Here is a 12053-nt window from a genome sequence, read left to right as displayed (position 1 = left end):
CTCAACACGAAAAAAATGTTAAATTAGATAGAGAAAATATCTCGCGAAAAGGGATGAAAAACATTCTCTCTCTCTCTCTCTCTCTCTCTCTCTCTCTCTCTCTTCCTCCTTTTTCCTCTCCTTTTCTTTCTTTAATTAATCTTCTAATTATATGGCGGCTTAGAGCATTGTTAGAAGGTAATAGAACCGTACGTCGTTTCTCGTAGTTCTCTCGTCATCTCGCGGTCTGTCTCGCAGGTGAAAATGCAAGCTGGCCTTGTCGGTCCGATTGCAGCAAGAACAGGGAGATACGCCGTTACCAACCGAATTATCTCATTACTTCATTAAGTAACGAGACCGTACCGTCTACTTACAATTAAGCGTCTCTCCTCTCTCGTGACCGGAGAATGTCGCAAAGGATTATTCGCGTTGCAAAGTACAGGAGGACATTAGCCTTCCTATTTATCTTCGTACCTCTTTGTAATCGAAATTATCGAAAGAGTATTTTAAATGGAAATCATGATTTCAACTTGATGACGCGGTGAACGTTACGAAGATTTGACCTTTTTTTTTCTTTTTTCTTTTTCCTCTTTTTCTCTCTCTTTTTCTTTGGTCATCTCCGTGAGAAAGAATTTGACCTATCGACTTCACGACTAAGGAGAACTAATCGATTTTATTATCTACGCTCGTTTGCATCTTAACGACTCGATTTCGTTTATCGTCTTTCATTAGCAGTTGATTTTCCTTTCCTGTTGGATCAGAAGCCCGAGGAAAATAGATTTATTCGCTAATCTATGGTTAATGAATAACGAAAAGGATGTAACGCGATTTCCCTCTTGCATTAAAGCTTATCCGTTGCGGTTCTCATCGTACTTCGTCGTTGTCGTCCTCGTTGTCGTCGTCGTTGTTGTCGTCGTTGTCGTTGTCGTCGTCGTCGTCGTCGTCGAGTGCAACGGATAAGTGCAACGATGACGTAGGGTTCCGAGCTACGAACGTGTCATGCATCCGTTCGCAATCGCCCGTGTAACACGACTCGCCTCTTACCGAATCGAAAGTCATCCGTATGTATATACATATGTGTATATATATATATATACACACACATATATAGATATGTATACATGCTTCGTTGATAGCTACTTACTTTCTTCCTTACGGACCAGTCTCGATTTCTATGCCGCTCGAGCGACAGACGAACAGATTTTCCTTTCTTCAAGCGAAACACGTAATTAATGTTTCCTATTAATTATTCTTTTGTCGAGTCGCGTTGCATGAAAAGAAAAAGAAAAAGAAAGGAAAGTAAGATATAAAAAAAGAAAACACCAACAGCAATAACAACAACAACAACAACAACGACAACGACAACGACAATAACAACGAAAGCAAGAAATCAAGAGAAAAAAAGAAAAGCTAAAAGATGCGAGAAGAGATTAATCGTTTCTACGTTCGTATGTACGTTTCGGAGATAGTACGATTTAAAAATGCAGCGCAGATCGCGAAATAATTACTTGGTTAGATATGTACTTAGTTACTTTCGAGAAGTAAATGAACGTAGATGTTATGCGAACGGCGATCAAGGCGACCCGCATTTTCTTCGACGATGCGATGCTAGATGAAGAGAGAAAGAGAGAGAGAGAGAGAGAGAGGGAGAGAGAGAGAGAGAGAGAGAGGGAGAGAGAGAGAGATGGACCGGGTGCTTTCACTGCTTATCGCAACCTGCATTGCCTCGGTAGGATGATGCACGAGTGCAACGCACTCGACTGTTCGCTAAGTCGATGCGCCCGTATGGTGTAGTACAAGTATAGACAGAGAGACAGACAGAAACAGAGAAAGAGAGATAGATAGAGAGAAAGAGAGAAAAAGAGAGAGAGACAGACAGACAGACAGACAGACAGACAGACGTGACGGTGCACGATGTTTGCGGATACGCGGCACGTTCGGCTGCATTTTGTCCTGCCGATCGTCCTCTTGCGTCTGGCTACGTCTTCGAAGCCATGCATCGGTTTAACGAACCGATCGAAGGTCGTTTCCACCATTTTTACGTTATTTGTTTTATCCCACATTATATGTTTATCTTGTTTCACTCTGTATTTATAACGATTATTCTCCGATTTGTCCAATTTCTTTTCCACAAGAGAATTCCTTTTCATAATACTTGTATATCGGAACAACGATGATATTTATCCTTTACTACTCCCTGATCAACGATAATACTATTTCGCTATATTTTTCATTTATTATTTCATCAAAATTATACGATATATTTTCTTAACACGATAAAATTTACAATATTTAGTCGAAACTGATTTACAAGTATCGTATAGTGTTCTTGAAAGTTAGATAAATGAGTTTACAGCGATACAGTCAGATCAGACATTCGTATATCGTGTTATAAGAACGCGTCCCACCTTTTTTTGTATTACGAACTCATATTAAATCGGGAATTCATTGTACGATCGTTTCTAAATCTAGAAAGATACTTTTCGAATAAAGTACAAAGAGTTATGATCAGAGTTATCAGATACGTATTAATACAAATAGATAAACGCATCTACGTATCTACAAATAGAGAAAGAGAAAAGAGAGAAAGAAAGAAAGAAAGAAAAGATAGAAAGAGAAAAGATAGGAAATGGTGGTTTATGGTGGTCCATGGTGGTCCAGTCCTTTTCGTGCCTCTTCTCGATGCGAATCGTGCATCGACAAATCGAGCCCGACTTTCGCACGACCCGCATATCCCAACGTGCTCTGTTGCATCGTCGTAGGGCATCGTGACTTACCGTGCCCTTTTGCTATCTTTCTACTACCCTTCCTTCCTCTCTCTCTCTCTTTCTCTATCTCTTAGAGTCGTACACAGTCGCCTAGACACGAATCCTCCAGAAAAGTTGGTGATAAATGCAGATATGCACTCGAGCTAAACACGCAAACGCAATATACCTATACCCTCTCACCTCTTCTAAAAGCACAGCTGCGGTAACCATAAGGGTTAAACCTTTCTCTTCTTCAATTCCTTATCTTGACCTTCGCTTTGAAGTATCTGGATCGTCGTCGGGATGAATAACTTCAAAAAAAGGAAAAAGAAAGAAGTGAAAAGGAAAAAAAGAAAGAAAGAAAAAGCACGAAAAAAACATTTTCTTCTTCTTCTTCTTCTTCTTCTTCTTCTTGTCCATAAAAGTCATGTTGGCTCTCTAGCTACCAGTCATGTATAAAGCATGAGTCCTTGGTATCGAGAGGCAATGAATAAATGTAAATGTAGCCCCATAGTAATTGTTTTACGGGGGTACGTACCACTGTAATCAGCTTAATAGCCGCTTCTGTCGTGGCCTTCGTCGACGCGCGCGATGAGCGGCTGCGCATTAATGGCGTACTTTACGACACAGTGCACGTAACTTTTGCTCTTGCTCTCTTACTCCTGATGTGGGAAAAGGGAAGAGACCCTTGCCTAAGGACGTTCTATCGATGTTTTCTAACCGATCGTCGTAGTATCGTTACGTTCGTTGCTATTTTAATATTCATCATGGAGGATTCTATTTTTTCTCATTTTTTTTCTATTTTTCTTGTCCTCTCTTATTCTTTCTTTCTACTTTTTTTTTCAAAATTAAATGCGGCATTTAGAAAACTAATCGATTATTATAAATTAATATTAAATGTCCTTTATTAAATCGTTTTATGAAATTGCTCCTTTGCAGAAGAGAAGTTCTCTCTCTCTCTCTCTCTCTCTCTCTCTCTCTCTCTCTTTTCTTTCTCTTCTTTCTCTTCCTTTCTTTAGCCCTTTAAAAGCAAAGAAGATTCTTCTTTGCTTGGGCGAGAGAGCACAAAGACCCATTCGTCACATCTAATGAATCCTTAAATTATCCTCGATCACGGTAAGAAGAAAAGCACGCGCTTTTGCGCTCTGCTCGACCGGACGTGCCTCCAATTAAGACTAAACGCGAGCCTCGCCTTTCTTGTCCTCTACTTCGTGCGATCCTTGATATTAAGCATCGCCAAAGAGAAAGAGAGAAAGAGATAGATAGAGAGAGTAGACTTGATACCAGCTATTCATTCTCTCGGTAATCGATAATTAAAGTCACTCTTCTTTCTTTGTTCGCCATTTACGTTCGTTTCCCTTTTAACAATTCGTACTCGAGGAGAGTATTCGATAGTCATAGGTGTCGAGGAAAAATTGCATTTTATAACTAATAAATAAATACATTTTATAGACGAGACCGAGAGATATTTATTACATTTGGATTTTTAAGTGAATCGAAGAAAATATACGACAGTCTCTATTTAATAAGGACGTTAAGAGATTTCCTAGGAGAAGTAAATTCAAGTGTTTACTGAATTCGTATCTTTGAATTATCATCTAGCGGAGAGATAAAAGAGTGACGCGTCCTTGCTGATAGCTCCAGGCACGCGTTCCAATTAAAATAAAAGCGTCCGTCGGTTTTCTTGTCACCGTTCGAGTCATCCTGTCCCCGAGAACGCATTCTTGCGCTAGTTAACCGAGCAAGACGGCGAATCCAGGCCTCGTACGTGGACGACGACGGATTCCCGCCGTGTCTCTCCCCTCTTTTCTCTATGGGCTTCTTGTCAGGATATACCATATGTTGCTGCGGAGAAGGTTAACGACACTTGCTCTGGCATTGACTTCCGACGACTTGCTGTTTGCGGCACGCACTACTCAAGTAGTGCGTCGTAGACCCGTCGAGCTTTTTTGCTAAGAAACAAGAGAAAGAGAGAGAGAGAGAGAGAGAGAGAGAGAGAGAGAGAGAGAGAGAGAGAGAGAGATGCAAGTTCTAATAGTATCTCGAATTACTGGACCTGGTCATGCACAATTTCTTTTTGCATCATTTCTTCTTCATTTCGTTCTATTTTCATTCCTTTTTTATTTCTTTTTATTTTTTATTTTTTCATTACACGTAGAAAAACATGATCGTCCAATAGAATCCGTTCGTACTGATCGAAAAGTCGAATTTTATTGAAATTATTATCTTTGTTATTCCATATTCGTCATGTCCGATCGTTCATTTGAAATTTCTGAGAATACAAAAAATATCTACTTGGTCTTGGATCGAATTAAAGACTGCTCGTGTGCGAAATAAAATTCTTGAGAAAAACTTCTTGGGACTTCCAGGAATCAACGGGTTGTTCGATCAACAATCGATCGATCGATCGATCGATCGATCTATACTCCTCGATGCTCGACTCCTTTCCCTTTCGGTAAAAGCGTCACGCTTTCGTCGACAAAAATCGAGTATTCGCTGGAGAAGGACCGGGCTCCTGGATTTCGTAGGCAACTGCTAACACCGTTCGAAGGGTGTTGCGCGAACGGAATACCGAGATGAGGATAAGGAATCAAATAATCGTCACGTCTCGTCCTCCGGATTCTATTCCTTTTTCCTCTTCTTTTGGGGTTCTTCCTTCGTCGAGAAGAAAAGAGATGATGCTATATGATCGGCACGTATCTCTCTCTCTCTCTCTCTCTCTCTCTCTCTCTCTCTCTCTCTCTCTTTTTCTTTTTTTTACGAACGAAATCAAATCAGGTGGCTACGAATGGTTTCGTTGAAATATACATGAACGCTTGAAAAATATTGGTTCGTATCCTTAATCTGATAGGATCTAACGCGTTGTATCGAATTTTATTGTTCTTCGTTAAACATTATAAATTTACATAATAAAATTCTTTTTCTTTCTTTTTTTTTTTTCTTTCATTTTATTTTATTTCTTTTTGTTTTCTCTTCTCTTCGAAACGAGACGATAGAGCCCTCAAAGGAATCCATGATACTTATTCCTCTCGAGACACCTGACGCTAACGATCAAGGTACGATAGACCACGTATACCTTAGTGCACTTGCTGGAAAGTCCTTGCGGAATATAGTCGTGTTCATAAGGTACCTTCTTCCTGGGTCGATCGTAAATTTTACAACGTTACTTGGACGACGACGTAGTACATACATATGGCTGGTGCACTTCGAACTCTTATCACTCTCTTTCTTATCTTTGCGTATCCAATTAATCCAACCTTCGTAGATAATATCAACGAATCGACTTAACTTCATTTCATTTCGAAAATTAAATGATTTTCTTATTATAAAATCATCTGTGAAATATTTTGATGATCGATTTAATCCATTTAGGAAACAAATATATATATATATATATATATATATATATATATATATATATATATATAGTCGATGAACAATAGTTTCGATCTATTCAAATTATCCATTAGATCAGAATTGAATTGAAAACTATAAAAACGTCGAATGGTCGTATAACTTCTCGTTCTTTTTTTCTTTTTGAATAGATATTACCGTGAAACTTTTGTCAAGTGAAACTACGATGTTTCTCTTCTCTTGCTTTTACTCGTTTTAGATAGCAGTCTGTAAGTCTGTTGTGTAGTACCATACGGCACATATATGCATGCATATATACAATATGTACATACATATACATATATATATATGCATATACTATATATATATATATATATCGCGCTGTAGCTTGGTCGTTCCCTTTTACTCGCTGTTTTACGGCAGGAAGTCATTACGACATGCAGATTCGCGGTCGCGCCAACGGCTCGGAAGAGAATCATGAGTGAAGATTAAACGAAGCGAGACGCCCCAAGGTAGATTTTAAAAATGTAACGGGAGATCGAGTTGCTCCTTAGAAAATTAGGTATTTCAGCAAGACGTATATATATGTATATATGTATATGCAATATATACATACATACATATAAATCTTTCGTTTCCATCCCCGAATACGAAGGGTATCTGCATATCCATTGAAAATTAATCTCGAAGATATAACCATGTAAATTTATGCTGAATCCATCACCGCTTTATTTGTAACTTTACTCAGAAGGGAGGAAGAGAAAGAAAAAAAAAAATATAAAAAAAAGAAAAGAAAAGGACGAATGAGTCATGCGTGGTCTGAGTAATCTTCTTGGATGTAAGGAGCGTCCAGAAATTGTGTATCTCTGAATCAAATCTATTTTATGCTGTTTTGTGCCGTCGTCCACGTTAATTGCACGACGTTGTCAACTTTGGATATTTAACACGTTACGTTTGAATTATTGTTGAAATATAAATCGATGGTAACGAAATAATGATATAAGCGCATCTCGTTGCACCATTAAAGCAATTTTTAATTCAATATCCGTCACGGTATCGAGTTCCAACTCGTAATTCTAGCGTGTAAGGTATGCGCGTTCGACAACAGTTTAAAACGGTTTCAATGCTTCGTCTGCTATTCAACAGGAAACGAATGAAATACCAGAACTCGGAATTACAAAATTTCTCGACAATTTTTCTACTATTGATCCGTGCCCTTTCGTATTGTCTTCTGCGAAACTCGAAAAGATTCGCGAGAGGATCAGATGGGAATGCGGTGCCTACGAACGAAACACGCGTGGCTATCGTCAGCCGTTGTAAACCCTTATAGGTCCCTTGGTAAATAGCCAACGTTGAAGAGAAAAAAATCTTCGACAATGGTTTGCGCGGATACCAAGACGAACAGATGGCCATGTTAGCCTTTAGGCGATTTACGCTTCCCTTCGATCGTTCTTTAGCTTTTCTCTTCTTCTTACTTTCAACTTTGACTTCTCTCCCTCTCTCTCTCTTTCTCTGTCTCTTTCTCTTCCTTTGATCTAACATAAATACGCGAGAGCTAGTAACTTTCTTTTCTTTTTTTCTTAATCAATCCTAAACCATACTTATCAATACCCGAATAACGTGTAATCGATCAATTCGTTAATCATTAATATTTTTTTGAACATTTATATTTTCTTTTTTTATAAGTTTCTTTCAAGATAGTTAGATGTTAAGTTCTTTGTTTGGAATTCTTTCTAAACTAAAAGAACTGAAGAAAGAGAGAGAAAAATAGAGAGAGACAAAGAAGATCTTTAGGGTCGTTGGATTCTAGGCGATCCTTAGGTATACGATCGAAGTCGCAACGTGCACGCGGCATTGTTTGGACATTTTTTCCGCTTAAGAGGAGACTCCTCGCATGCAACGTTATATAACAAAATGGCCGCATCCTTCCAGAGTCAGCAGACAACTCGGCCGGCTCGCTCGCGTGTACGAGCTCCGAACAGGCGGGCGGCCGGTGCGTTCCTCCTGTCGGATGGTCGTAAGAAAAGAAGGAAGGGTCTTGTGGAACTTTGCTTTAGGCAAGGCTAACGTCGACTGACGACGAGAATATGCTAGCACTGGAGCGTGGAGACGTAGAACAGGCCTTTATCATTCTTACCGGTCGATTGTAAATCTTCAATGAAAGTTATTATGGGTTATGAATCATCTAGATCTCTTTATGTAACATAATTTTTTATTTTCTTAGACATCTTCATTTTCTTTTTTCCTCTTTCTTTTTCTTTTTATTAAAAATTAACGTTGCCAGTTATTTCTTCTTTAACTTCATGTTTCTTCTTTTTCATGTTTAAAAAATTGTCTCTTTATTTTACTTTCGTTTCTTGTTTTCTTTTTTCTTTTCTTTTTCCTTGAGAAAATCATGAGAAAAATAATATGTTATCGAGGGTGTTGCGTTATATCGACGGTAAATAAATCCATAGGGATATTTTCTTATCTCCCTTATGCGAAAGCGAAACAATGGCATTCCCACAAGAGAACTCGAGCGGAAGATTCGCGGCGCCGTGATATTTTCAGACCGACTCGAAGTTCGCTTCGAGCTTCGAAGGGCTTTCCAGAGATTCTAGCTAGCTAAATTTATGGCATCACCTGCCTAGGAATCTGAACGTATACAAAAGACAATAGGTGTCCGACTCTGTCTCTTTCTCTCTCTCTCTCTTCCCTCCTTCGTCTTATCTCCTTTTATTATTTTCTTGTCCTTCTCACGTTTTGATCGATCGAATTATATTTATTTCTTTTATTTAACATTTAGAAAAAATATCTGTAAAACGATACGCCCTTTTGCAACGAAGAAAAAGAATTATTTATTACCTATGGACACGTAAACAAGGATTTAAAGTAAAGACACGCAGAGAATTCAAACCGTGGGCGGTTTAAGGTTTACGGGTAAGTTTTAGAGTCTCCTTGTGTCCCGGGCTATGAGAGTTTCTCTTGGACACACTCTTGGTAAAAGGGTAAAGGCCGTAATTCAAATCGACAGTAGCATCCGTTTGGTTAAGGAGCCTTTACCGAGATACGAATCAGTGATTTATAACTTGCTGCCGGAATGCGTGCGGACATGCCGATGTCTCCTACGACATCATCGATATCCATTATTGCGCTTCCTAGCGAGACCCTCGTAGGGCAAGCGGATATAGAATGTCGCGAGGTACCCTCGTGGCCGCGACACGATCGACGAATCCTCTTCCGCTATTCGTGAACTTGCCTTCGTATAACGTGATTCATGTACTCCTTTTGCGACTTGGAAACCAATGCGAGCATCGGTCGTTCGTGACGTACCTTCTCTCTCTCTCTCTCTCTCTTTTTCTCTCTTTATCTCTCTCTTTGTATTTTTTACAAAAGGTTGCATTGTTTTCTCGAGCCAGTCCCCCCGATCGATATCGAACGTAAATCTTTGATATTGATGAAAAAAGAGATATCCGACGTTTTCGTTTTTTTTCGAATCGTCCAACGTCCTGAACACGATATTTTATGTATCTGAAAATAAAGAAAAAAGATATATATATGTAGATATTTTTTAATTTATTTCATCTAAATCATGAATATTTCGATGGATTCTTTTTTTTCTCTCTCTCTCTCTTCGTTAATCTCATGATTAGAAGAGGGTTCAAGGCTCGCGCGAAGACGTTCCGACAGCTTCTCTCGTGAGATCATTAAGGTCGTGAGAAGAACTCGAGTCGGTTCTCCATACGTATCTACATGCTTATTGCGTGTGTGTTCCTGGATGGAAATGATATGACTTTTGAAGAGAAGTTGAAAAAAAGAATAAAAAGGAAAAAAAATAACTGTAGTCCGGTATAATAGAAATTTTGTAAACGATGCATTTCTCGTAGTCTCTGCGTATTTTGCTTCTTGAAATATACGAATAAATGATCGTTAAGAAAGATCATTTATTATTTACATCACATCTGACCACAGATTATTTATTTAAATTATTTATCCGGATTTATTATCATTTATAAACTTTTATCTCTATTTATAAGTCTATACGAAGAAATATCCGAGCAAGTATCCAATAAAAGAGGAAAAAATAATGATGTAACGGTTGATTCGTCTCGTTGAAGGATCTGGTTCCTTTAAGGATAAAAGGAGTTTCCTAGGAACGTGTTCCGAGATCCTTGGAATTATATCATCGGCCAGGTAACTTTAGGAAACGTTACGTCCGAGACGTCTCGACGTTCCTTTTATTTCTATTTGGATATCTTGACCAGAATCCAGTTTTTGGCGGCTCGACGATCGTCTGGAGTTCAGGTTTATCCTTGAAAGAGGAACGATTACGATGGACCCTTTTGAAGGAATCCGAGACCGTCAAAAAACATTACGAGCACGTCTTTCTAAGCAAACCCTTGACATTGAGAAAGGAACGTCCGAAAGGGATCGTTCGCGTTTCACAAATTTTTTTTTCCCTCTCCTATCTCTTCGTTTTCTTGCAAAGAAGAAGAAGAAGAAGAAGAAGAAGAAGAAGACAAAAAAGAAAAACAAAATAACAAAGAATAAAAATTATATATTACCTATATATCAGACCTACATATTTTCAAGAGAATGCACGAAGCGAGATCAGAAAGATCGGAGGAAGGGTTGGATACGTAGATCAGTTCCCTTCGATATATACCAGACTAGCCCTTCGATTTTCTGCGTGACCCTAAAGGGCAAGTATAGCGCGGCGCATTGTAACGATGCATCATCTTGTCGCGCTGGGAGGTTCGGTACTTCAAGGCTGCCTGAACCTGCGACTCCGCTTACGGAATACAATGGACGGTTCAGGGCTCTCTGTCTTTCTCACTCTTTCTTTCTCTCTTTCTCTTTCTCTTTCTTTCTCTATCTTTCTCTATCTTTCTCTTTCTCTTTCTTTCTCTCTCGTCGTCGTTGTTCCTTCGATGCTTACATTATGACCATCCCCGGTGCCTTGGCACATGTAACGATACTTATCCAACTATCCTTACAGGCTTTGTCTCGCATCTCTCGCGGAAAGGGGAAGCGCGAGAAACGAAAAGTACAAAAAACAACAGATTTTCTTTCTTTCCTTCTTCCCTTTCTTTCTTTCTTTCTTTCTTTCTTTCTTTTTGGGATCGATCAGAGACTATTCACTCCTACGCGTCCTTTTTTATTTTCATTACCGTTTCACTCAAAACTGACCGATGAAAATCCGTAAAAATTAATTAAATTTCAAGGGTAGGAGGAACAGCTGGGGGAGCTAAGGAAAGGGAAAATAATTTCTCATGGATTAACTTCTCTCTTTTTTTTTTTTTTTCTTTCAAACTCGTTTCGTAAACAAGAGATCTTGTTGGCTTTCTTTCTTTTTTTCCTTAAAAAAGGTTGACATATTAACCTACATGCATCGTCGTATCTGATTACATACATTCCACGTGAATAAAGATCACATTCGAATCGTTGAAACGAGAAAAAATTATTATCAAAGCATTTTTCATGTCAGATTCGTAGATATAGATAAATATAATATAAGAAAGTACGACGACCGAGTTTACGGGGTGGAGCTCAAATGCATTGGCCCTGATAAACGGTCTTCTCCTTCCCATTGTTAGAAGCGTGACTCGAAGATGAAGCGACTTGAGCCTACGGCTCGCTATTGGTCTCTCTTTCTCTTTTCCCTTTCTCTCTTTCTTTCTTTCTTTCTCTCTTTCTTTCTATCTTTCGTTCTCGAGGCGCATCCACGCCTTTATGTAACGCGCCGCTAGAGGACACGTGGTCTCATTAGCCACGGCATAACGTGCCGGAAGACGATCGCGTGTAAATTATCAACGTACGTACATCCGACGATGTGTTCGCGATCGAGCAATGGCTGAGGACCCTCTCTCTCTCTCTCTCTCTCTCTCTCTCTCTCTCTCTTTCTCCGTCTTTCTCTGTACTATCTTCACGACAAGATCTTTGATAATATCTCTTCTTCTCTCTCTTTATCTCTCTATCTTTCTCTCTTTCTCT

At 39.1% G+C, this 12053-nt stretch overlaps 1 protein-coding gene across 3 annotated transcripts in view; it reads left to right on the top strand.

The window, feature by feature from the left end:
* The window catches only part of LOC127063441 (serine-rich adhesin for platelets-like), a 134203-nt gene that overhangs the window by 99102 nt on the left and 23048 nt on the right, over positions 1-12053 (top strand). The window lies entirely within an intron of this gene.

This window comes from Vespula vulgaris, chromosome 4 (assembly GCF_905475345.1).
Source record: "Vespula vulgaris chromosome 4, iyVesVulg1.1, whole genome shotgun sequence".
In the NCBI taxonomy this organism is placed as follows: Eukaryota; Metazoa; Arthropoda; class Insecta; order Hymenoptera; family Vespidae; genus Vespula; species Vespula vulgaris.
The sequence above is the reverse complement of the archived record's forward strand: the minus strand, read 5'-3'. Positions and strand labels throughout refer to the sequence as shown.